General features: G+C 42.7%; 1 protein-coding gene across 1 annotated transcript in view; it reads left to right on the top strand.

Moving 5' to 3' along the window:
* Positions 1–2,151: 2,151 nt before the first annotated feature.
* Positions 2,152–26,801, top strand: part of arhgap35a (Rho GTPase activating protein 35a) — a 71,735-nt gene continuing 47,085 nt past the window's right edge. The window contains exon 1 of the mRNA XM_049575429.1: positions 2,152–2,820. The gene's annotated coding sequence lies outside the window, so the exon portion shown is untranslated. The remainder of the gene's footprint in view (positions 2,821–26,801) is intronic.

The following is a 26,801-nucleotide window of genomic DNA, read 5'->3' as shown; positions in this document are numbered from 1 at the left end:
TATCGACACCAAGGTATTTGGTCAAAAATGTTGTGATATTTGATTTTCTCCTGATCACCCAGCCCTGCTTTAATCTATAACAGAGATTTATGAGATGAGATTCACCTCCTCTTCTTTTCTTCCTCTCCCTTCCTTTCTGTTGTTATATTCTTTAAAATATATTGATAAGCAAATTCTTTAGTGCTACACAAAGGAAGAAGTCCCTACTTTTCAATGATTGTGATGTAAATGTGATGGCTGAAAGCAGTGTACTTTATGTTATTTGTCTTGACTGAAAACAAGAATACAAATTAAAGTATGAAAATGATGCATTAAGTTGGCCATATGCTTTGAATTTACTCCATATGTTGATGAAAGTGCTACAGCTGTCAATGGCAGGCCGACTATAACTAGAACTCACATATAATAGTGTGTCTTAGCTGGTCTCTGTATTCATGTGCAGTTGCTGTTTTTGCATTTTTTAATGGTTCATTTCTAGTATATATTAACATACTTTTTGGCTTTTTTGTAGCAATCTTATTTTGTGTTTTATATTGCTTGTTTCAGAGCTTTACATTTTTTATTCTGTATTTTTGTTCTATGTTGTGTGTGTGTAATGTATGTTGCTGCCTGCCTTGGCCAGGACACTCTTGAAAAAGAGAATTTTTTTTTTTTATCTAAAGAGGTTTTTGTGGTTAAAATGAAGGTTAAATAAAAAATAAAAACATAATAAAGAAATATGATATTTTATTTTATTTTATTTTTATATTATATCCTCAGGAGACCCTGTGTCCTCATATGAGGACATGACGAGGACATCACATTTTGGGTTTACTTGCCCTTAGTTTCATTCTGCTTAACAAAGACCTGTTGTCCTTGTTCGTGGACACTTTTCTGTGCCATCTAGTGGTCGTAAGACCACAACACACTAATCCATGTAAAAACAAGATGGCAGCTATGTATGCCAAGTCAGTCTGCAGCCGATCCCGACACAAAAGGTCCAAAACCTGATCGCATTTAATGGTTGAAACTTGTTTATTTATGATTAATAATGTTTGTAGTTTGATATGGCAACAAATTTGACCAATTTTAGCAACAGTAACAAGCTACAACACAGTCAGCTAGGAAGTAGTCGTTTGAGTGACACTTGGACTTTACTGTTGTCTTGTGTGAGGATGTTGGGACTTTATTATCACTGACGATGTTTAGTTTAGTTTTTTTTTTTTTTTTTAGATTTATCGGGTCCCAAACAGCCTGGAGAAGTTAAAAATGTACAGCCAACAAAATCGCATTTTGGGTTTACTTTACCGTACACTTCATTCTACTTAACTCAGACCTGTTATCCTTGTTTGGGGACCCTTTTTTTGAGCAGTCTAGTGGTAGTAAGACCACAACACACTAATCCATGTAAAAACAAGATGGCAGCCAAATCAGTCTGCAGCCGATTCCTGACACTTGAAATGTGTTTACTTGTCATTAACAATGTTCGTAGTTTGATATGGCAGCTAATTTGACCAATCTTAGCAACAGTAAGAAGCTAAGACAAGGAAGTACTCGTTCGAAGACATTGGGACTTTATTGTCGTCTCATTTAAGGACATTGGGACTTTTTTTTTATACTTATCGGGTCTGAACCCAAATAGCTTAGAGAATTTTAAAATGCAAACCAGTTATATTATATTATACTACTTTAAATATCAAGTAACAGAATGAAAATACTCATGTTTAAGTTCTTTACATTCATAGGTGTAGAGCAGTAGCCTAGTCACATTTTGCTTCCTTAAAATATATTAATTTTTGTGTGTATAGTCACTGGCCTATTACAGGTATTTCTGTGATTTTTAGCTTATTAACCTGTCCAGTGATAATTCTTCTTCTACAGGTCTGTATTGTTGAATAAATGTAGTATATATATATATATATATATAAATATATATATATATATATATATATATATATATATGAAATTACCTCAAAGTTTTTTTTCCTGCATTCTCTGAAAATGTTTTTAGTGCAAAATTAGAAATAAAAAAAAATATTTAAAATGTAGTTTGAGTCATCATTAAAAACAAACTCCACAGTCAGGTTTAAGTCTCTTGACAAACAGTGTGTGTGCGTGTGTGTTGTAATTGTGTCCATGAACCGCTGGGCGAGACTCTCCCTCTCTGTCTGCTCTGTGTGAACAGGGGAGGAGATGCTGGATTCGGGAGAAGGTCCGCCGCCATTATTGGGAAGCTGAAAAAAAAAATAGACTTATACACACACCGTCACACATTTGGGCTGCACGGGGATCAACGATAGAAAGGAAAATACATCGCTTTGGGACGAGCTGTTGTGCGCTAACAAAGCGGCGCTTCGGTAAATGAAGGCAGAGCTTGTGGTCGCGTTTCATTACGGACTCTTTTTATTTTTGACACAACAAAGGAAATAATAATTGGTCAAAACAACGTGGTGCTTGAACCAAGAAGGAAAAAACACACCGAAACAGCGCTTGTTCCAACGCCTCCCCCTTTTTCTCCTCGTTTCCAGCCGTGCTGAAAAGCCTGGAGTTTGAACAGCATTTTTTTCTTCTTTTTCCTGACGAGAATTTAGTTGTTTTTTCTGCTCTCCACAGATATGCATCTCGTTCCTGAAAACTTCTGATTAAAAACGAGCACCCAGTGTGGGAAGTAATGGACAGATAGGCTGTTTGTTATAAAGAAGCGGGCAATAATCGATGTGAGTGCTGCTAGGAAGTGTTTTTGTCTGTGTTTTTTTAAAGTCTTTCACCGGCTGAGTCGCAGAGGAGCACCCAGAGAAAGAAAGGAGTGGACCAGAGCTGGAGAGAGGGAGGAATGCTATGGTATGTAGACTACACTAGACACTCTTCCCCGACACTAAATAACACATATGGATAGAAAATATGAAACAATGTTGAGTTTTAAGGCGTTTACTTCCTTCCTACACTGCAGCTTGGGTTAATTTGTGCTGCGAAATACAGAAAAAACTGGGAGTCAACCCCAGTCCCCCTGAGGGCTGGTGGGATTTCAAGCCCTTAATAGTAATAATAATGGTTATTCTAATGACGATGCATGAGAGTGTGGAAAAATACACCTAAAACCTGTTAGGTTATGCTGCCCTGTGGGTGTTTAAATGTTCTCAGGGGAGAAAGGGGGGTCATAAAAATTGATGTTGTCCAAACATTATAATTGTTTGCACATCAGAGCCTAGAATGCACTGGTCTTGTCAGGCCTGGAGAAATATAATGAGCAGTAAGGACTTTCATTTGGAAGAGAGGAAATAGGATGTTTTGGTTGGACTGTGGTGCATGTTTTGCTGAATTCACTGTCTGATCAAAGCCTGTTTTAAAAAAAATAACAATGAAGTGATTTATAAATTAGGTTTTGCTTCTAACTTCTTAAATGTGGCTGCCTTGGCTTTTTTTTGTATGATTAGCATTTTAGTGCCTCCAAACTGTGGCCCTGATCAGATTTAGGTCATGATATAAGCACTTAAACACAAGAAATCTTTGTCATGAGTGATTCTTTCCTCTCTTGTTAAATGTCCCACTAACTTTGCAAACATCAAAGCTGCATGTACAGAGCTGCCTGGTGACACAGTTAGATAATGTGCGTACGCCCTGCCGGGAGGTAACTCTGCTCGGTTTCTGTTTTACTGTACCTGTCACACAAATGACTCAAATCTTCCGAGACAGGGAATACAGTGTATGTGTAGCTATCTCCACCAATTAAATACCCCAGGTAAGGGATGTTTAACTTGGCTGTCTGGGTGCTGCATGTCTACCTCTCCTTGATGTAAGATTAGGTACAGATAGACTGATTAAGGTGAACTGATTTATTTTGTAATTTATTTATGTGCCAGGACTTGTCACCGATGTGTCACAGCTTTATCTCACTGCCACTGCAAAGTGGTCATTGCCCTGCCTGCCACTCCCTTTTTTGTCAGAGTCCTTCCTGTGGACTTAGGTAGTTTCATTTCTCAAGTGATCTTTCTACCTTCCTCTGGAATATTGATTTAAGATCGACTGTGAAAGAGTTCAGAGGGTGAGATAAGTGGGGGGAATGTCTGTGAAGGTTTGTGATATGGCCTTCACTCAGAGGTGTGCAGCGAGGGCCTTCACTGCTGTGTCACTGCCAGATCGAGGGGACGTTTTCAAAACAGGAACTCTGTCACTTGATAACAGATATATGTTGATATGATGTGGATTTTACATGATGTCCCGGAAAATATGTTGACTCATAATTCTGCATTTGCTGTGACTGAGTGCTTTTTGATGAGTCTCTTTGATCTTAATCAACCTTATTGGGAGGACCGCGCTACGGAGGAAGTAAACACATGTACTCACACTTTCCTGGGCAAGACAGTCTCTTTGCTCTCAGGTAAATGCATTAGCAGCTGTCAGCACTTCTGTTCTCTGCTTGATTGGGCCCTTTGCAGTGCAGTCACACCTCTCCAGGAAGCCTCTTCTTCCCCTAATAGCCGTGCCATTTGCCCAGGCAGCGGGCTAGCTACCAGCATACCCACTCACCCCTGTCTGTCTGCCTCTGGGCTGCGGATCGTGTCGTGAGTCCCTGGACTAGAACATGTTCCTGGGATTAGAGGAGGGCAGGCTTTGTTCTTCAGGATGTAGGCCAGAGATGCGGATACTTCCTTTGATGAGGGTGCTGGAAGTGAGATTCAGTCCCATATAACATGGACAGATAAACACAGGGGGTTGGCATGCTTTGTAACAGAAACAGTGAAGGGATATTTACTCCTTACATTAAATCAAATTCTCAGTCCTCACTTGTCAACACCAGACCAGCAATTAAACAAGAAAGACATTCAGGAAGTGCTTGAGCAAGTGTGCAACATTTTTTTAATCAGTCACTGTAAGCTATCTTGATAAAGAACGATGTGTTACTGTCTTATAATATCACTTAATTTGAAAACTTGACCCACACCATATCATTTCCACGTCATCCCAGGCTTTTATTTCCACAGACCACTGTGCCGCTGAATGAAACGGTGGCCTCTCGCTCGCTCGTTTGCAGATTTCACAGCTAGCATACCTGTCATCGCAGGGTGACTCTGCATGCCAAGGATGGAAAATTTCCTTGCTCATCTGAAAATGTGCCGCTCACTCACTAAAACCCCTTCTCTCCCCTTGTATTACAGGAGAGGTTTGCTTGTGAGTCAGTGTAAGCCTGTGTTTGATGGAGAAAGGAGCTAATTATAGCGGGCAGCTTTGGAGTTTGGTGGACCAGATTACAGTCACTCTCCTCTCAATGGCTGCCTTGTTCTAGTGGCCGATTATTAGGCAGAGAGAAGTGCATTCTGGGATGATTGTATCTGAATTTCCATTAGAAAGTGTGCCTGCCTCAGTTGAACTGAGGTTCTCTTCTCTCCCCACTGTTTCAGCTCCCATGCTCATTACAGATTTGCAGATGGGGACAGCTTGATATAAAGGCCTCTGTGGTGTGCCCCTATTCTGTTTTAGAGCCAGTTTAGCTCCGTATCCTGAATGGGCGAATTATGTATGAGGGAGCTGACCCCAAATCAGCAATGGTGGTTGTGCGGAGTTTTTATTTGGGGATAAGAAAACATCACTGTGCACAAGCCCTTTATAATGAATGGTTCACCCAAGAAGTTTGAAAGTAATTTTTATTGAAATCAATCAGTAATAAAGATTGCATTTGCTCTCTCTCCCAAGCCCACCTTATTATGGTATTGCTTTTCCAATACAAATGCATTATTAATGGATAATGCTAGTGGAAAGTAAGGGCTTTAGATATGATTAATGGTCTGAACGGTGGCCGTAGGGCTCTGTTGAGATAGTTTTAACTAGCCTTCATATTTCTTCAAGGGGAAAAAAAAGACACTGTTTGGAAGCACGGTGACCATGGAGATGAAGGACCAGGATGTAAGCCACAGAGGAATGGTGACCTCTGGACGTGAGCGGCCCTGCTTTGCTATTCCAGATACAATTACACAACAGAGGAACAAGGCTAATGGGCTATGGTAATTTGGACGTGCTGTAGAGAGGGGACATGAGGGGAGAACGAGGGAACAGTGTGAGAGAGTGACACAACAAAGTGGTTAGTCAGATGGAGGAGGGAAAAAAAAGCAGCAAGAATGAGAAAGTAAAGTAAAACGCGAGTTTGTGCTTCAGGCTGTGATCCTGGTATGTGCCCTTTCAGCTTTGTGCTCAGGGATCAACCAATCAATGACAGCCATAAGTAACCCTGCTGCTTGGCTATTGGCCACTGCCAAATTCCATGACTCAGCGCGTCTGTAGATAAGATGTTATGATTGAGCCACTGCCAGTGAAATGAGGCCACTGCCCAGGGTTCAATAGATTGGACTTCTGTTGCTGTAATCACACGCAAAAAAGTTTGTACCACCTACATGCAGTGCCAGCAGGCTCCTTAAGCCTGAAGTTTTGTGGATAGTTTAGGGGACTGGTCTAATAAGAGAGGTTTGTCATGCATAAATATATGGTCCATTACATGATCACATTAGGGGTATAATAGCCTGTGATTGTTTTGCAGTGAGTCAGTGTTTATGCTGACTGTACTTTGGATTTTGAAAGACTGTAGACACTGGTAACCTCTCAACCTTAAACAAAGAAAGACGGCCCTGAAATCCTCCTACGCACGAATTAAAGGCTGACTTTGAGCGTGTTTGTAATTTGTGGACACACACTCACACATTTCCCACACTAAGCCAACACTTTTCATTTTTGTCTTAACCTGTCGTGCTGACCTACCCTCATCTCACTAGCAAGTCTACGGGCTTCATTGCCTAAATTGGGCTTGAGTCAGGAGGAGAAGTTCCCGTGTGTCATTGTTTGAGTTTCTCTCTGGAGATTCTCCCCTTGTGGCGCCCCTGGGTTTCCTGTAGGAAGTCCACCTACGATGCCTGGTTGTGTTGTGGGAGGCCAGGAGAAGTGGATAGGGTGGAGGAGATGAGGAGAGCTAAGGGTCAAAGGTGAGGGGATGATTCAGAAGAGAGCAACAATAGTGCAAATTTCATACTACTAATAATCCGTCTCCATTTCTGTCTCAAACACTTCCTGTTTGCAGATGATAGTTTGCAATCTAAATGTTGTCTCTACTTCCTGCCTTTTCCCCAATATCTACACTCTCTGCACGTTTGCTTTGAGTGATGGCAGGTGCAGCGGGTGGCACACCTTCCGTTCAATAGCTGCAGGAGCAGTTGTGCGTATTCTCATACAACTTGTTGGTTCAGTAGGAAGCTCAGCAGTCAGCGCATGCCTATCCTTTTCAAAAGAGAGGTAGAGTGCTGGATTTACACGTATGACGGAACATTTCTCTCTGATTACCTACTGTGCAACATGTCAATAGGACACCTTGTGCAGTCGTTTTATTTTGTGCAAGAGTTACACATCCCTGGGTATCATCAGTCGGATTAATTTCATTCGGGGAAGGGGGAAAAAAGGCTCCTGTAACGGCAACTTCAGTGTGACTGAGACACCCTGAGGTTTTGGGGGTGTTATCTATGAAGACTGGCTGCACACGTAAGCTGCTCCTGTCAGGTGTAATATTACAACTTAGAGTAAGGAAGCAAAAAAACCCTAGCATGCTCACCTCAGCTCTTCTCCTCTAACTGTTCTGTAAACATTGTAATTGAAAGCAATGGGGTGTGTGACTAACTACAGCTATTTGCTTTTTCATTTCATTTTTACACATTAGCCGTAATAAGATTAGGTGTCTGGTGGAAGCTGGCGCAGGAATGATTTCAGCATTTGGCAGTTAACAAACAGCAAACTGTGTGCAAGAAGAGGCAGGAAGTGAGTTCGTGGCGATACTTCAGGATAGTCCCTCTACTGTAAGTCGTCACACTCTCTCTTTGGGTTTAGATTTGTGCTTTGTCAAAGTATAACCGCTTTAGGTGCGTGCATGTTAATGCTCATATTTAATGCATGTTGTCACTGCAAGGGTGTGATGTTTAGTTTGTGTTATCCCCCCCATCGTGTTGTCTATTTGTCAAGATGTCTCCTACATGCTGCTTCTGCCCAGCGTTCTGACAACTTTATTGGAAGCGTTCTCATACACCTGCAGCCCAGAAAAAGAGAGAGGTGGAGAGTGGGAGGCAGAGAGGTGTTCTACTTCTAAAGTATCCTAATTAAAGTTGGCAGGTTTAATCACAGACTGATAAGCATCAGAGGAGGAAAAAGAGGGACAGGAGCAGAGAGGAGCAGGAGGGAGAAAAAGGTGCCTGCAAACCCAGACAGCCAGAGGCCTTTGAAAGTACCTCACTCGACCCCAAGTTTTTCTTACTTTTCTCAAACTCTTCCAAAGCTCCATCGATTGCTCTTGTCGCCCCTGTGCTTCTTTTTGCTCTTTGTTTTTTTTTCACATTGTCGCCGCATATATCTGTTTACTTCTGTTTTCATGGCTCCCTCCATCCCTCAAATTTTCTGTCCTTGGAGCGCAGTGCAATGTTATTGTCAGCTGTGGTTAAGGACACAGGAAGGGCACCACCTTGTCACTAGATGTTTGTCTCAGATGCCACTTCAGGGGAATCTGGCCACCACTGTGGTGGCCTGTGGCATCTCCCCAGTGAACATGTGCCGACACGGTCTCTCTCCCACACATACAGGGTCACACAAAACCCTCGTATTTTGACAAGGAACTTTTTACTTTTTTTTATTACAATGATTAGGTATTCTTAACTTGGAGCTTGCCCCAAGCATTTTAACATTTGCAAATCATTACGTGGCTGTTATTGTTTAATATTCATGGTTGATGCAACTCAACTTTGACAGTTTGGAAATTGGCATAGGAAATGGCTAACTGTTTTTTTTTTTTTTTTTTTGCACCCATAAGGACACCCCGGTCTGAAAAAGTATATGTACACTTCTCTACACACACACACATACAAGAGTACACAGCGTAACCAGCAGTGGCTGACCCCTCCTCACCCTCATAACATAACTGTCAGAGTGGTTCTGGGCGTTAGGCAGCTGTGTGACAGTGGACATCATATCCTCTTTAAGGTGAGAAGATAAGGTGGCTGTTCATAGCCATTTGTTATCACAGGCAGCGAGCCCCCGACACCTCCACATCCCTTATCTGGCCCAGTCCCAGTTTCTGGCCCTAGCTAGGTCTCATGCAAGCCCAGGGCTGATGAGTAAGCACTGCTCAGCCTGTGGATGGCTTGGCCTGCCGTTATCGATCGCAGCGCCACCGCCTGTCATCCAGCCACCACTTAGCTAATGATGTCCATGCTATTGTCTCACGGCTTGGAAAACGGGCATAAAACAGAGAGTGGCGACTAACGGCGGCGTCAGAGGGAAAGATGGATTTAACTGATAGAGGAGGCACACCCAAAGCAGCCTGAGCCAAGAGGTACTGCTATCTTAGGATGATAGCACTGTCATTCTCTGCCTCTACTGCCCCTCCTCCCTTTTCTTTCTCTTGTTGGCTGTCTTTATTGTGGTGCTGGTTGGTCCATCTGCATGAAAGAAAGGCAGACCAAAATTTCCGCCAGCCCGCCAGTCTCTGTGTTGGCCTGGTTTTGACCTTGATACTCTGATTGTTACTGTTGTTGAGCAAACAGCACATTTGTTGGTGCAAAATAAATACTGTCAGCGATGAATCACCTTGAATGCTTGGATCAAGACGCAATTAGAAAAGGCTGCTGTGAATGCTATAAAGATATATATACACAGTGTGCCATTTTAGGGGACTGTAAATAGATTTAGCTCTGAGTTGGGTTTTCATGGGGGTGACATGGGTCATTTCTCTTCTCAGTGCCATAATTTCCCAGGATGCAGTTGGGGCCCCAAGGTCCATAGCTCTTATGTCAGAGTTCATTTCCTGTTGCAGTGATCCAGCAGCTCCTGAGGATCCACCATTTTGTAACATTCTCGTTGGGGGCTGGAGAAATGTGTCTCAATTCAACAGCCATTGCTCACAAGTGTTGCTTTTTAACTCTAAAAGTGTATTTCATAGTTTAGTATTATTTTGGATCGGATGAATTACACAGTGTTGTGCAGAAAGAAGAAAGTCGCAGAGAGTTTCTCTGTTGCAGTCAGTTTTACACTGAATAAACTGAAAGCACAGTCGAGGTCACACTGTGCCTAACACAGCAGAAGTGTGAGATTCTGTGTTGAAGTTACTGCTCACAAGTCACATAATGTAAGATAGTTAAATGTTTCCGAATGAACACAGTCTCACAATAGTTTCTGCTGATGTTTCTGTTTCTAATGATACTTTGAATGCATCATTGTTGGTTCACAAACCTGACTCTGCATGAGTCCTGCCTCTTCCTTTGTTGCTTTGCTGACTTCCATGTATGTCCCAAGTCTTGAAGATAAAAGTAAGGGAAGCATGGGTGAAGAATGTAAACATTTCTAGGAGTTGTTTTTGGTTTGAGGGTTGTTCAGGGAGAGGACAGCCTCACCACACCACAGCTTGTATTAGTCACAGTCATCGGAGAGAAGAGAATGCAGACCTTTTTGCCCAATGAGGGAAAAGGTCGTTGAGAATGTAGTTTGTCAGGTCAGGACGAGCCGGGCCTGTTGTAGCTTAAATCCACGTGACTGCCAGAAAGAAAATGAGATGGAGAGAGGTATGGTGAAACATGAATATCAAGGTGTTACATGTCAGACCTTGTCTCCACTGTAGTGCCAGTGATGGGACCACTTAGGTGAGTGAGGAGCAAAGAGGGGGGGCAGCATTTCCCTCTTTACATTTGGATTAACATTTGAATTCTGCTATTTGCACAGGTATACGTGATCTTTAAAAAATGAAATGTCAAATGTCAAACTTACCTACTCCAGTAATGAGAAAATGATTCCCATTCCCTAAAGTTGTATTCCAACTATTTCTTTAATCAGTTCCATGAATTTAGGGGACTTTGAGAAACAGATTTAAAACAGAATGTTCAGAATTGTGCAACAGAGATACTGATTTTTTTGTCTCCAGTAAAGGTCAAGCTCCCATGAACACTGGATACTAAATTTCTGATAATGAAACTCATTAGTGTCCAATGGTGCATTCTGTTTGCACTGTGAAGTTGGAATTTCCGAGTTTCCAGTCAGTCCTTGAAGTCAGTTTTCCGACTCAGAATGTAGGAGGAACCTCACCAGCCCCGACTTCAAAATCCAATATGGCTGCTCTGCACACCGACAGTAGTGAAAGCTGTAGTCATATACTGTTAATTAGCACTTCTGTCTCATTTGTGTGTCATTGAATAAGTCGTACACACACTACTGTTGCTCATTGCATACAATGTAATGCACTGTTATCAACTGGTATTGCTAACAATGGCTAAAGCTAATTTTGTGATCAATATTTTGGTTTTCTGACATGTTATACTGGCACACAGTCAACCCAGGTGTGGCATCATTCCCAGCTCAGACCTCCAACTTAAAGGCAAATGGAATGCAGCAAAAGCTCCATCAAAGCCAACAACTGTTTTTACAGGCTGTGTAGCACTGCTAATGACAAGTAAATTGACTTAAGCATTTAAAAATGGCAGAGTTTCCCTTTAAAAATGAATCAGAATGACACTAAATAAAATAGATTTACTGAATTTTTTGCTGTATTGTTTATATATTGTATTAGTATACAGGTATAGTGTCATATTATATTGTTCAATGGTACTGAAGTTGACCATTTGATTCAGGTGGAAACTGTCCAAACACTGTTTATTGATGCAGACGGTTATGTTTCCAGTCATGCATTTACTCCTAAAAGGCAAAGTAGTTCGTCACTAATGTCTCTGAATGACTAATGGTGTATTCATCCTGCAGTGATTGTGGTAAAATGCTGATGAAGAATTTCTTTTGTTCTCAGCTGTTGATCATCAGGTCAATGAGAAGAAATATCTTTGAAAAATCAGGAACGTCGGTTAAAACAAGCTCGGAGACATCGTGGTATTGTGTTTGGAATTTATCCTTGCTTGAGATCACGTGCATGCTAAATTTGATGTCAGGACTGTAGCCAAACATTTCATAATCTAAGATACATTATGCAAAAGGGATTTATCAGAGGATGGATGTGCTTTTACACCAGTAATACTTGAATCCCCAGCCTGGATTTTTCCCCTTTAACCACAGTAGCGAATAGATAGAACCAAAACAAGAGTTTATCCAACATGTAGCAGCTTTACCCATTTTGGAACATGTGAACTAATGCTAATGGCATTCCTAGCCTCCTAGTATTCGAGCCAACAAATCTTTAGTCCAATCAGAGTGGTTATTACGTCTCCACTTCCTCCACGAAGCTTTAAATACAACCACCACCAATAAGCACAATCGACAATTAGTGATTAAAGCTGCTTGAGACGAATGAGTTGTTTGAGTTGATAAGTGGAAATCCATTCTACTTCTCTTCTAAAGTATTGTCTGTGAGTACTAAGGTCATGCTTTATCTCAGCCATAACAGCATGCCAGTGAAATGCACAATGTAACTAATAGTATCAAACAAAGCTAGGCATGATTCTGCTCATGTCTGGGACATGTGACTGAAATTGTGTTCCTCCACTGTCATCGTAATCTTGGAAACATTCAGAATCACAGTGATAACAGTAATTGGCAATTACCTTGCTTTTATGAGTTTCCTGTCAAACTTCTGCCAGAAACGACACAAAAGCTGTCATTACAGGGATGTCAGTGCTTCCATTATTTCCACCACACGCTATGTATATATTGTGCTAGAATGTATGCACGTGTCAGAGAAGTGAGAAGTCAGAGAGGAGTGATTCGGAGCAGCACAACTTTATTAACAAAAGTATATCGGGGCCATCAGCTTAGGTGTTGCCATGAACATGCTGGATCATTTGAGTCATGCTGTTTTGATTGCAGGGCACTTCTTGTTTGTGTGCTGTTTGGAAGAACGAGCCAAACAAGTGCCCGAGACTAGTTTAACCTGCCCTTGAACCACAGTTCAAGGTATTTTATACATGAGCACACTTATTGTGAGACCATAAGCAAATACTGTTTCAACACGCTCATATATTACAGAGACTCCCATCCACAATATTTCACTTTTTTCTCCACAACTATGTAAATATATCCCCTCTCTGTCCCGAGTCTCACAGTGTTTGGTCATAGTGGATCAGATTCTAGGAAATTGTGCAACTCTGAGACTGTTCACGTGCTGCTTTTAGACCACAGAGCGGCGCTTACATCTAGGGCCTTGCTTTTTCCTCTCTTCCTCTCCCTCCTCCCTCCAGAGGTCATAGTTGACAGGAGACATGGGTGGGTGATGTCAGTCCTGTCCTTAGGGGATCTGGGAGTCCTCCGGGGTCTCGTGAGGTTGGGCAGCAGCTCTAGAGGGGAAGACGGGAAGTGGTGGTGGCAGAGAGGGAAGGAACAGCTTGCTGTTGTTCTGCTTTGTTTGTTTTTTCACATGTCTGCGCTAAAGAGGGAGATGCAGGATGTCGATGGATGGGTCTGTGTCACCAAGAAGAGCTTTTCTATGAGTGTGAGTGTGTATGGGTGTATCTAAATGTTACTGGAACCATTTTGTTTGCCACAAGGCCAACAGTTGTGAATTTAAGTTGTGATGCTGTAGTGTTTTCTACTTTTCTACTCCAGACTTTCCTTGTTTTTGCTACAAGGTCGTCAAGGAAAAGATAAGTTGAATTTTGCTTTCATGCTGTGAGAGTTCGCCAGCAAAGGTTGTTTTAGTGCACGCTGGGTCGTTGACTTGTTCAGAGGGTCTATAATGTTTAACATCATGTGCGAAACGCTGTTGTGAGAGTCCCGCGAGCACGTTGGGGCGGTGCTCCCGGGGCTCCCTGATGATGTACCATGGTAAACAGCTCCTACTGCTTGCACAGCTGGGGCACACTTGACGGGCCTCTGCAGTGCATGTAGAGAGGGAGATGGAGAGAGGGATGGGGAGGAGGCAGACACAGGGAGAGGGAGGGAGGAAGGAAGGAGAAGGGGAGAGTGACTGGACCGACACAACAGAGGAATGCTGCGAGGGCCTTCGGGGCAGGATACAAACTGCAAAAAGCACAAGCGAGTGCGGAGGAAACAAGAGCAGAAAACTGATTATAAATGACAAATCCCCAGCTCTTGCAACCTAGCAGTGTTAGCTGCTGTATCCTGAGGGTGGGAAAATGCAACAGTAATAGCTCCGACTCCAATCCAATCTCCTGTATGTATTCTGCGTGTGTGTGTGTGTGTGTGTGTGTGTGTGACTATGTTTGTGTATATGGCCTCCCCAAATTCAACAGACAGAGGCAGGAAATTTTGCCCCTCCCCTCCTGTGTCCTCCCGTCATCCTCTGCCCTGTGCTCACTGCCCAGCGCTGATTGGCTGGAGGGGAAAGCGAGGGATGAGGTTTTGTCGTCTAATCTGCCAGCAGATCGCCACTGATGGGCCTCTGTAGAATGGCTTTAGTAAATTACTGTTCCAGGGAAGGGCAAATCCCTTCTATCAGATAGCAGCTCTCTCTTCATCTCTCTCTCCTTTCCAAGTCTTTCTCTTCACTACATCAGTCAAGCCTTGACTTTATCTCCTCATCGCTACCTTGCGCCCCTCTTCGTCTCTTTGTAGCTGCTGGCCCCTACTTCTCCATCTCCTTCTTTCCATTCATTCTGTCTTTTGTTATTTTCCTGTCATGTAAATACCCCATGTTGTGCAGGTATGTGAGTGTCTGCAGTGAACGTGATTGTTTCTGCCCAGGGACCAAGCACCTGGAGTGAATGTCAGAAAGAGACGCTCTGTGGATTGTGCTGTAAGGTTACTCGTATGTCATCAGCATATTACAGTTAGTGTGTGTGTGTGTGTATGTGTATCTTAACAAGATGGACCAGTTTTGAGGGCAGCCATCTTACCTTGCCCAGTCTGACACAACACAAAAGATAATACTGCACATCCTGCCTCAGTAGCTGGAAAACAGTGCTTGTGGATTAGAGGTATTTGTTTTTTGCATGTGGTTTTGTGTTTCCATACCTGCGTCACAAAAAGATATAACTTAACCAAGGCAGGTATAAAGAAGATGAGGGAGCGAGATACCTATAGAGGCTGAAAAACCAGGGAGTGTATTTGTCTACCTGCGAGCCCAAGGTGGGGAATGTTGCCTGGCATGGAAAGCCAAATGGCGCCGAACTCGCAGCGAGTGACCACCTGTGTTTTGTCAGCTACCTCCAGCTCCTCCTCAATCACATAAAACAAGTCGCTCTGGGATGACATATGGCGGCCAGGCGTGTCCGATGTCACACAATGCTGCTGTTGCCACAGCGATACTCCAGCTCAATAATTAACAGGTGGTGTATCGGAAGAAGCAGAGAGGCCACACACACACGTAGTTTTCCTTTAAAGAGTGTGTTTTATTGCCGTGATGTTGTGATGAGGCGTCTCACCAAACAAGATTTGCAGAAACCCAACCCAGCAGAAATATCTGTTTGGTGAAGGTTGTTGTTGTAACCGTTTTTCTAATGAGTATGTTTACATGCAGGGCACTATCCCAGTTTTGACTCAGATGCTGGTTTTGATCCTGTTGGAGATAACATATTTACAAGGAAAAGAAGCCTTGTTATTTGTATCCCTGTGTACAGATTATAACATGATCCAGGTGTCTTATTGTCTGACGCATGATAATATTTCAGCTTTTTTTTTTCCTATATGACTCAGAAGTTTAGGATTAACCCTACTGGCTTCTTGCTGTCTGTATACAGCTGCTGCATTTACCATTCTGCTGTGTCACCAGTGAAATGGAAGATGAGCTTAACAGTTTACCTTTTGCATCTCAGATGTCTGGCTTCATTCAGTGTGTAAATCATCATTAGGGCTGCAACTAACACTTGTTTTCATGATCGATTAATCCACAGATCCCATTTTTCTTGATCAATTTGATAATCGTTTGGTCTATAAATCAGTAAAGCATGCCGATCACAATGTTCCAGAACCCAAGTTGTCATATTACATTTCTTATTTTGTCCATCCAATGGTAAAAAAAAACCCCTAGATGTCCTCAATTTATAATTGTATTACATTTGAGAAGCTGCAAGAAGTGAACTTTTGGCATTTTTGCTAAAAAGTTTCATACATGACATCATAACACACACTACATAATGAGAAGACGTGCCTGCCTGTGCACATGACAGCAGTCAGAAACAGTGTATAACAGTAACTCTGTTTCTGTCAGAGTACTGCAGTTTGCATATCCAGGCTTCTTATCTGGGTTACTGAAACCAGGATATGATGTTAAAGGGAAAGTTCAGTTTTTTTGAAGTTGGGTTGTATGGGGAACTTATTCATAGACTGTATATTACGTACAGTAGATGTCAGTCAGCACGCCCCATGTTTGCAGATGCTAAGCAATCTGCTGCTCTGGAGGGGTCAGCAACAAAACATATTTTATCCCCCCTTAAAAAAGTCCCACCTAAAAAAAATCACTGTCAGTTTAAATGTACACTATATTGAGAGCATTTTCACTGCATCACCTTAATGTCAGACAGTGATTTCCAAAATGAAGCTCTGACAGCGCTCTCTTCAAAGCCACACTCCATTGAGAAAAACAGTGATTTAACATTGCTAAACACAGCAGCTGCTGGTCTACCACTGCCTCCATCAGTTATTTTGTTTGTGTGATTGTGTGAATTTGTTATTAAAAAGGTTAGTTTAGATTCACCTAAGTCACACAATAACACAAAGGAACTAGCTGATCGAAGCAGCGGTAGACCAGCAGCTTCTGTGCTCAGTGTGCTAAAATTACTGTTTTTGTCAATGGAGTCTGGTGGTTTTGATGGGAGCATAGAAAGGCAACTGAAGCTGTAAATTGCTTTCCTGTCAAAACAGGCTGTCTGGTGCAAAGGCAAAGCCATGAAAATACTCTCAATATAGCAAACAACAAGATTGTTCTGATCTCACTCCTTCTTGACTTTAGTTGTTTGCTTTCCTCACTTCCGTTTCACTTACCGTGCCCTGAGCTGAACCACCAATGAGAATGATTTCTCTCACAGGCCTAAAAACAGGCAACGACAGCCAGCTATTTCCAACAGTGTAGGACACGCTGCAAGAACTAGGGTGACAGACACTAAACAATGGCCCGACATTGACCACTGACCAACTGTCAGCTTGTTATGTCATGACTCTTACATGCGCAACACATAGAATACTACCATAACCTGATTATAACTGGAATGCAAGTGTGCATGTTAACCCACTCAATTATGCTTCTCTGGTTTCTGCATGTGTTCAACAAGTTGCCTGTAATTTAAGATTGTTACCTGGACCACACTGGTGTTAATGCCGCTGCCTGGTTGGTGATGTGTTGTTACACTCTGTGATAATGAGCAAACTGTAGAGCCAAACTCGAGCTGTGTACCAATACTGATCAGAATGACAGGAGCACTGGTTTGGTGAGCCCCACCCTTCTTTATCGACTCTCTCCCCCTGCAGTCTGAGAGGAAGCATCTGCCTGCCCCTCTGCCTCCCCACTGCTCGCCACACATGCTCTCTCCTCCTCTCTCTATCCACAGCCCACACAGCTATCGCTGCGGCTGCTAGCTATCCAGCTCGCGCCGATGTCAGAGCCTCTAATCTCTCTAGCATAAAGGCCATGCAAAGGGAATTTATGTTAGCCTGCCACGGGAAGAAAGGGAGAAGCGGAGAATCGTTTGAGCAGGTTGACAGATAAGGCTCTTGTGCTTTCTGTGTGGTGCTTTTTAAGCCATGTTAAGCTGCTTAATTAGACATAATCTACAGACCCCAGACTGAGGCGGAACTAATGAAGTTAAAAGACTCAAATCCCATCCTACCATCACACTCTCCTCCACTCCACACCATCATTCGCGCCTCTCGGTCTCATCACTACGGTCTCCTCTCTGCTGCCTACCATCACGATCTCGCAGCACACTCTGCCCTCTCTTCCTCCTTACCATCCCACTCTTTCCTTTTAACATCACTAATGTCTTGCATCACACGCAGACCTTCTGTCCTGTACAACCTTCAAACATGTAATGACAGTCTGCAGTATGATTGTTTCTGCAGAGCAGTGAAATCATCAGAACAAGTGATGCACGTAGAACCCCAGAAACAGACTTAGACTGATGTAAGCGTACATCAGTATGAGATGCATGAGTAATATTACAATCATTTTACAAAACATGTTGAACTGTACCCATAGTTTACTCTGTTTGCCCCCTAAGTGCAGTTCGTTTGTGCAGTTGTGAACACAGCAATAGCACTCTGGTGCGCACCAAAACAACTGGTCCGAGACCTTCTTGACGAGGTGGTCTTGGTCCAGTGACAACTGAACTCTGATGCGGTTGGTTTGTGGTGAGACCGTGTTCTGACCTGGATCTGAACCAACTGCAGTCACATGACACATTGTTTGTTTGGGTTAAACATGAGCATGCTACAGTCCTGGAGGATTATTAATGTGCGCCTCCTCCTGTGCTGCCTTAATATGCACATTCAGCACATCCAATGCATCAAAACATTGTTTTCTTCTGCTTTCTGGAGCCGCGCCTCGTTTTCAAACTGTATGGTTTGACTAAAATGAACAAGGCAAGTGCTTAACCCTATGGGCCCGAATGACGCATAGTGCGTCCAAATTCAGACCTGTTCTTCTCTATTGATTTTCTCCATGACCGTGCGTCATAGCAAGAAGCCACGCATATCACGTGAAGCAGCGGAATCGTAGCTTTCGGTAGTCCAATATTTTCACAGCGAAAAAAAAAAGATAAATTTACACTAAAATCATGAATAACAGAGCTTTCATGCAGCTTTGCACACATATTACTCTTAGATGGATTACTCACAAATGCAGGGTCGCACAGAAATACCACGGATATCACATGAAAGCGCAGGACCAGAGCTTTCCAATGATACCACACATCATTGTGCTGTCATCCCATCACGCTATAAATACAGATTGATTGTCTACAAAATAAAAACCTGACTAATTTCTTTACAATCCATCTTGTTATCAGTCACTTCATATAGTGAGGAATATCGTATCTTACCACATCTTAGACTTGCGTGCGTTTCTCCCTGTCTATCCACATTTGTAGTCCGGCTTTCAAGATGCAAATATCTCCATATTTTCCAGTTGACACTCCATCAAACTTTGTATGACAAGACCAGCAAACTTCACCTTTGCGCACCCAGACAACTGTAGCCTAATTATGCATGCCTGACAGGGCCGTAGTCACCATATACATTGAGGGGGACACGTGCCCCCCACCCCATGCCCAAAATGTCCCCCCACTATATAACTGAAACTGAAAAACAACAACAAACTTTGTTTACTGCAAACAATGACTATTTTTCTATGATCTTAGATGTAAATATTGCATGTTTCTTTCAGATAAAACACATTTTTGACTTGTGAATGAGTCAATGAAATTTCTTGCAATAATGAAAAAATACTGGCAGTCATGTCCGCCTGGCACAAACCACATGTTTTGGACAGCTGTGAAGTGACAGAATGTCCCACCATCATGGTTCTTATATTGCCAGATTCCAGAGAGTCTCCCCTCTTCATATATGGCAGAATATGTCAACTTCCAACTTGCTATGGTGAGATACATGTAAAAATGTAAGAATTTAGGCACACGGATTTGTTTTTTTTTCATTGATATAAAAATTAATATAAAATACAGGCACATAGAAGGACATGGAATGATGGCAAATCTGGTTAGCCCAGATTGTCCTGAAAGAAAAAAAAACAAGATATAGCATGTATGTAGCCTTTATAATGACTGTGATATGAGCTTAAAAGTAAAGGCAGTAAAAATACCCCAAAAACGCCTAGGGCCCATAGGGTTAAATCAACCCATGTAGTTGTCCCTCCACTGTGACATTAGAAAGTGTCACCTTTATCTTACAAGTGTACTCTTCTTCAACGTTTTGTTTACTTCCTGGATTTTTTCCCGCATGGAAATTCTGACCAATCAAGAGCAGCTTTCTCACACAAGGCATCTCATCTGGTCTGCTTGTAAATGCTGCCGTGAGAGCACGAACCAACTCTAGGCAATTATGCATCTTTGTAACAAAATTAGTCCCTGTAGGTCTAAAAGCACCTTTAAATGAGAAAATTTGCACAACTCTTATATCTGCCTGTTAAACATGAGGTTACAGCCATCAGATGTTTGCTTAGTTTAGCACAAGGACTGGAGACCTGAATCAGCTAGCCTGGCTCTGTCAAAAGTTAACACGTCATCACTCATATTCGTGTTTGTACGGTGGGTCAAAGCACTGAGCAGTGACTTCCTCGAGTCTCTCCTGGTTGTCTGGTAATCTCACAATGACGACAAGATCACAGGAAGTCACAGCACTCAGCGAAGGTATAATCCTAGACATAACCTCCTGGTAAAACCACTGAATTAATTTTGTAGAATAGGTATCAGTCTTTTCATCTAACTCTCTGGCATGAAGAAGTGATTATGCAAAGTGTCCCACTATTCCTTTAACGCCTAAACTTTATATTCTATACTCTGTTGGCTGATTTCTCTTTACCTAACAGTTAGTTTTCCTTTGCTGTGCCTTCGCAGACCAGGTTCCTCATGGCAACCAAAAGTCAAGATGAGAGAAAAGTCGTTTGGCAGTTTATTCTGCAGCTTGAGAGTCAGGAGACTCAAACTCTGAAAAAATTATAATGTCATCCAGATACATGCTCATAAATAATACATTTTAAAAACAGTTTAAAGAACACCTTTTGTCTCATCTGTGTTTTCAATGTTCACTCGACACAGAAGTCGAGCCATAGTCCTGTGATAAAGTTCCACTGGAGCAAAGGCACATAAAACGAAAACAATATAATGAGGGCTTTCTGAGGTGAGGGACTAATGGCTGCTGTGATCAGAATTCAAAAGGTTGAAGCCAGACTGAGAACCCGGGGGAAGTGGTGAGTGTTACAACAAGTTGCTTGGCAGAGTCTGCGCTCTGTTAGCACATTTCCATCTCTGCAGCAGTTCTGCTTCCAGTCTTCCCTGCCCTTGTTCTTAAGCCTTCCTTCTTCCTCTGGCAATAAGACGAGGATAAGTTTCTCCTGTCAGTAACACACTTGCTTCCCTAATCCCACCATGGGGCAAATCTGTGCCCTGGCCATGTGTATGAATATTTTATCTTGTAGGTGGTTGAGTGATTCCAACCTTTTGCCAGCTTACAATAGGCTTTGTTTATACACCAGCTCTTGATGTGGCCCCCCTGTTGTTGCTGTGGCATGTTTACATATCTCTCCTATCTCGGCATCTTGCAGGACTGGCTTCTTTGTTATGTTTTGAGTTTTCCCTGAAGCTGAACAGCAGTTATTTTCCTTCGCCGAAGAGCCGGCTGGCACGCTAGCTTGTAAACGCTCATCCTCTGTCCAGGAGGAGATTGCAGCTGACCATTGTTGGGTTTCATCATCGTCATGAATGCGCTGCCTCGGTGGGGATGGCCTGTCAGAGAATTTTCTTCACCCCATTATCTTTCTGCCTCTCCCTCATGCCCTCCTTTAGCCCTCCTTCCCACCTCGTCTTTACCTGGAGTGGTTACGGCCTTTTGTACTGTCAAACTCATTCTCCTCACTCTGTCCATGAGGCAAATGTAAACACAGACCGAACCTTTGGAATCAAAATTACCTTTAAAGCTTATAAGCTGCCAAAACTAGGTAATATTGTCCTGCTCGCGCTTGTTCTCCTCAACCTGTTCTGCCTCCCTGCTGCCTCTCCTCCTTATGTGACACACCTCTCCCCTCCAGTGCTGCCCGGTATCATGGTGGTGTTGAGTGGATGTGAGGGCTGCTGCATTCTGGTCTTGCTTGATTAGCCAGTGTGTGATGCTGTGGGCAGCTTTGTTTTGTTGCTGAATGGGCTGTTCCACTGAGAGCGCAGGAGACGCCGAGGAGGGGATGGAGAGGAGAAGGGTGAAGTGGGAAAGGAAAAGCGGGAGAATGCTGGAAAAGAAAAGATAAAAGCTAAAGGGGAAGGGTATAAAAGCAGAGGTGGGGAGTAGATAAATGAGACGGGAGAAAAGGCTGGAACAGAAGGGGAAAGCAGAAATGAGGAGAGGACGGTGGTGCAGAGGCAAAAAAGAAATGACCTCTCCTCCTGTGGAGAGGGAAGATAACTGTGAGTGTTTAGAAATGCTGAGGTGGACAGAAGCCATATCTTCCACCAACACAGCACCTGCTAGTCTGCCTGCCCCCTCCCATTCATTGACCGACTTTCTATTGTGGGTATTTGTGCGCTTGTGTGTGTCTTTCTGCCTGTGGAAGTGTGTGCGTGTGCGTGTGCATACACATTATTATGCATACAGTTAGTAGCCTATACCATCTTTGTTTCAGCCTATAAGATAGCAGCCTGAGATTTTGTGCTGGAAACATGTTAATACTCAGACACGACAAATCCCCGAATCCCTGCACTGCACCACCTTAATACATGCATGCATTAATAGCTTTTCTTGTAAAATATGGAAGGAGGTCTGTGCAGTAGTTTCTCCCTCGGTGTCTGCGCTTGCATAGAGTTACAGAATTGTACAGATTTTGTGTAAACCTTTAAGAAGTTAAATCAAATGCTCTGATAGTCACACTGCAGGTCCGCTTGGTCGTGGGCGTGGTTTCACAAAAACAAACAGTAGTGGCCACATTGTTGGGCTGAAAGATCTGAGATAAAAATGTCTAATTAATAACAATATTTCTGACCGACCTTGCTATTTTTGAAATTGTTATTATTCCTTATTATGGCTGGATGATATGACGAAAATCAAATATGATATTTAGGACCAAGTACCTCAATATTGATTTTGCAGCAGTTTTGTAGGGTTGACTATCGGCGCTTTCACGAAATATTTACACAATGAGATTTTTGCTAAATAACTATCAGTAATGTGGTTGAATTGACCAAAGTTCAGGGTACATTTATCCCTGATTCACCCCTCCTGGCATTTGAAGGAGAAATCCCAGTCTGGGACCTCAGTCAGGTCATTACAGATGTTTGGCCCAGATTATGTGGTAATGTGAAAGGTTTACAGATCCAGTCTTAAACCTCCTGAACTGCTCACGTAATGATCAGGGCTGCCCTGATAATTTCAAACATGTTTTATATTAGGGATTCAAAAACTGGATGATTTCGGTTATGATTATGTCAGTATGGAGTGACTGACGGTGTTGCCAAGCAACACTAAACATTAGAGCCCTCGAGGCTAACGTTAGCCAGCATACTACAGTGGACAGACATTAAAACTGACAGTTAAAATCTTAATTCCCAGTTCTCGCTGAAGAATGGACAACCCATGTCTCCATTTTGTTAACATCTGCTTCCCCATAAGATCACGTGAGGTGGTGCATTCAAGCTCCCTCTGGCATAATACTCTTACCATTATGCCTTAGTGTGTGATGCACCATTATTGTCAAATCTTAGAGAGAGTAATATCTGCAAAGTTTCTCTTTATATGAATGATGCAACCTGATTTTAAAAATCAGTTAGGATTCCTGCAGCCTGAGCCCGGCTTCAGTCGATACAGGCAATTAATAGAACAGCTACAACAGTCTGGTAACTTCAGAAAACTACATCACTTTACTGTTACACAGCCTTTAAAACCATACAAAGACAACACTTATAATATCACAATATCCAAAGTCTAAGTTGATATCTAGTCTCATAGCACAATATTGATATGGTGTTTATATATTGCCCAGCTCTATATCCTGTGACTTAGACATTAGGCCCGTATTCATGGTCTGCATAACATCAGACACTTAATGCTGCTGTTGACAGCTCTGCACCGTAGCTGCTGTAGCTGACACTACCTTAATTTACTGACAGGACAAACTGCCTCACAGCTTTTAATCCTTGTAAACTTGAAAAGTGAATAATTTTACTCTTTGACAAAACAACCTTTGGCCAAGCAGAAATAGCACAGCACTTTACATTTTGTTATTTCGCCAACTCACACAAGTAACTTTAATTGGCTACAGCTAAGGAAATTTGCCTGGTGCCAGTTTTCTTTGTAGCCGGCAAAACAGCTGGCTTAAACTTTCACTTGCTTATTAAGACTGGGTTAATTATGTAAGTTATAATTAAAATTTCAGCTCTGGCCACGTGAAAATTGCACTCTTTCAATTTGTGATTTGATATAAAACTAATTAATCACTCAGCCCGACCATATTGTCTGTATTGGTTCCTAAAAGAAAGGTGACAGGCTTCAGGCCAGCTCGGCGATGCTTCTGTGCATGAGCCCAGAATACTCTTCAGCACCCTGAGTACGGCTTTAAACACCTGCTCTCCTCACCTGTCTCATCCTCTGTCTGCTGCCCATCTGATGACCGCACTCCATGTTTATCTGGGCGTAGTCAGATGGAGGACAAGGAGACAGCCCAGAAAATGTGGGTTATTTTTTAGTGCAGAAAAGAAGGATTTTTTTCACTGCACAGGCCTTTCTTCCAGAGATGTTTTGAGAGAGCGTGTGTGTGTAATTCTGTATGCCTTTGCAAGCATGTGTGTTATGTTTTCTGGAAGCAGACTGCGTTGTAGATGGAATAAAGCCCACTGTGAGTGTTGACAGTATTGGCTTGTTAGCGCTGATGGGGTGGATGAATGCTGAGTACTGTGGGCTAGAATGGGAAGGCAGATCTGCAGTGTTTTCTTGTACCGGATGTGCCTGAATTCCGCAAATCTCTCTTGATAAATTCAAGGTTGTACACTAAAATGAAAATATGACAACGATAAGCCCCCCTGAGCTCCTTCTCTGCCATCTCCGAGGCTGACTTCCTCTTTCATCGCCTCTCACTTTCTCTTATTCCTCTGTCCTATAAGTGATTCCTCTTTTTTGCCTCCTCTTATTTTTCCTTGTCCCAGAAACCTTCTTGCTTCTTCTACTGGTATCTCCTATATGTTTCCACTCCTCCCTTTAACAAATGGTCTGTTTAAAAGGCGATTGGAAGAACACACACATGCACACATTCATCCACACACAAGCGAAAGACTGAAATAAAGAAGCCCCTTATCTCTCCTACCAGAGACACTTCGTTCATGTGCTCGCATGCAGATGAATAATATATGTGGATACAAGCGCGTACACACACTCACACACACACACAACACACAAGTAAACGATTGGTAGTGGTGGTGGTGATGCTGACATGGGCCGTTGTACGCTGTGCATTTGTGCTTTTTGTAACACAACTTGCGTGCACGTGTAAGCGTGCTCTGCTGACTGCTGTCACTGTGGAGGGATGTAGAGTCTCCAAGGGCATGGTGATGAATGGGAGGGTTGTCACCAGTCAGGTCCAGCTGCCTTTGTGCTGTCTTTATGCTGCATGTTCGCCTATTATACCACAAGCCCTGCATGTGTGGCGTGTCTGCGCTGAGAACGAGTGTGGGTGGGTTTTGTGTTAATGTAGCTTGAATGAAACAATTTTTATGTGAGGCGATGTTGATGTGTTTGTGAACATGGTGTTAACACTTAGAACATTCCATCGATCGATGTGTACAAGCCATGCGTAAAGGTCCTCATCTTTGTCTGCAACACGTGTGGACACCTGTGTGGACGTCACATGAGACACACACCCCCTGCTTCAGCTAAAATAGCTTCATTTGCATGGATGATTATGAGTGTGTGTGTCTTTGGCTTACAGTTGGAAAGTGAGTGCGTTTCCTGTGCCAGCATGTAGATATGTCAGTGTGTGAGCAGTGGGCTCTGAGAAAATGCTGTCAAAGCAGAAGCTGAATAATTTGCCTACAGACACATTCATGATACGGTGACGTGTGTGCATAAATTTGCCTTCCAGTAGACTTGGCTGTATGGTTTACAGATAGTGTGTAATATCGGAAAACCCATACTTGAGTGTGAGGGTCTTTTTTTCCCCCCTACTGTTCTATATGTGGATATTTGGTCCCACTGGGAGTTTTTTTTAGAAGAAAAGGAGAGTATGCACGCTACACACACACACACCACATTGCACACACACACCTATATGGAGAGTTGCAGAGAATTTGTGCCTTCCTATGTGCTGTATGCAGATGAATCAGGTTGTGAGTTGTGTTCAGAGTGTGTGGAAGCAGGTAGTATGGGGATGACATAAGTTAAAATACAGGCTTTTGGCTCCTAGAGCATACTGGACCCACTTTGCACATCCACCATACCATTTAAATGAGTTTGAGGGTCCTGACACACCAAGCCGTCAGCCACTGGTCAATGTGGGGGCATCCATGAGCGTCTGTCGCCCTAGCTTGTGTGGTATGTCCCACAATAATCAGCCTTTTTTGGCCAATTCAGCATGTTAAATTGGCACTATAGCCCCCTGAAATTACATCTGATTGGCAGTTTGGGTCACTGCACAAGAAAAGAAATGGAAGTGAGGAAAGTAAACAAAAGGCTAAATTCAAGAGGGTGTGAGATCGAAACAAAGTTGTTATATTAGATAAGATTATTTTTTAGCCGTTGAGCTCTACAGCAGAAACAGTTTAAAATGGTTTGTCTAATTATTCGTAAGCACACAGTAAATATATGTTGTTCTTTTAACATTGGGTTGGGTTAATAATGTGCTAACTGGCTAACTAGCATCTTGAATCAGTCCCTTTTGGTCTTCTGGTTTCCCTTTTTTAATGACGAATACAGACTACGGGCACCCACTCACACAGGTGCAGAACGTATGTGCTAGTTGACCATTGGCTGTCATTTTCGTGGAGTGTTTAGGTGCAACTTTGTGGCTGACACAGGCAACGTGAGGTGACGCAGCAGTAACCCTGTTTTGCCACCCGTTCTTTGATTTCAGTTTGGTGTGTTCGAGCCTTTACATATATAAGAAACTTTAAGAAATTCCAGGAATACTCTATTAAGTCTAAATGGTTCCCTGACCATGCAATATGTCTATATGTGATGGCTGAGCTTAAAGGAAACTCTGTTCATGTTTAATCCAAATG

Source organism: Epinephelus fuscoguttatus, linkage group LG5, assembly GCF_011397635.1.
Source record: "Epinephelus fuscoguttatus linkage group LG5, E.fuscoguttatus.final_Chr_v1".
In the NCBI taxonomy this organism is placed as follows: Eukaryota; Metazoa; Chordata; class Actinopteri; order Perciformes; family Serranidae; genus Epinephelus; species Epinephelus fuscoguttatus.
The sequence above is the reverse complement of the archived record's forward strand: the minus strand, read 5'-3'. Positions and strand labels throughout refer to the sequence as shown.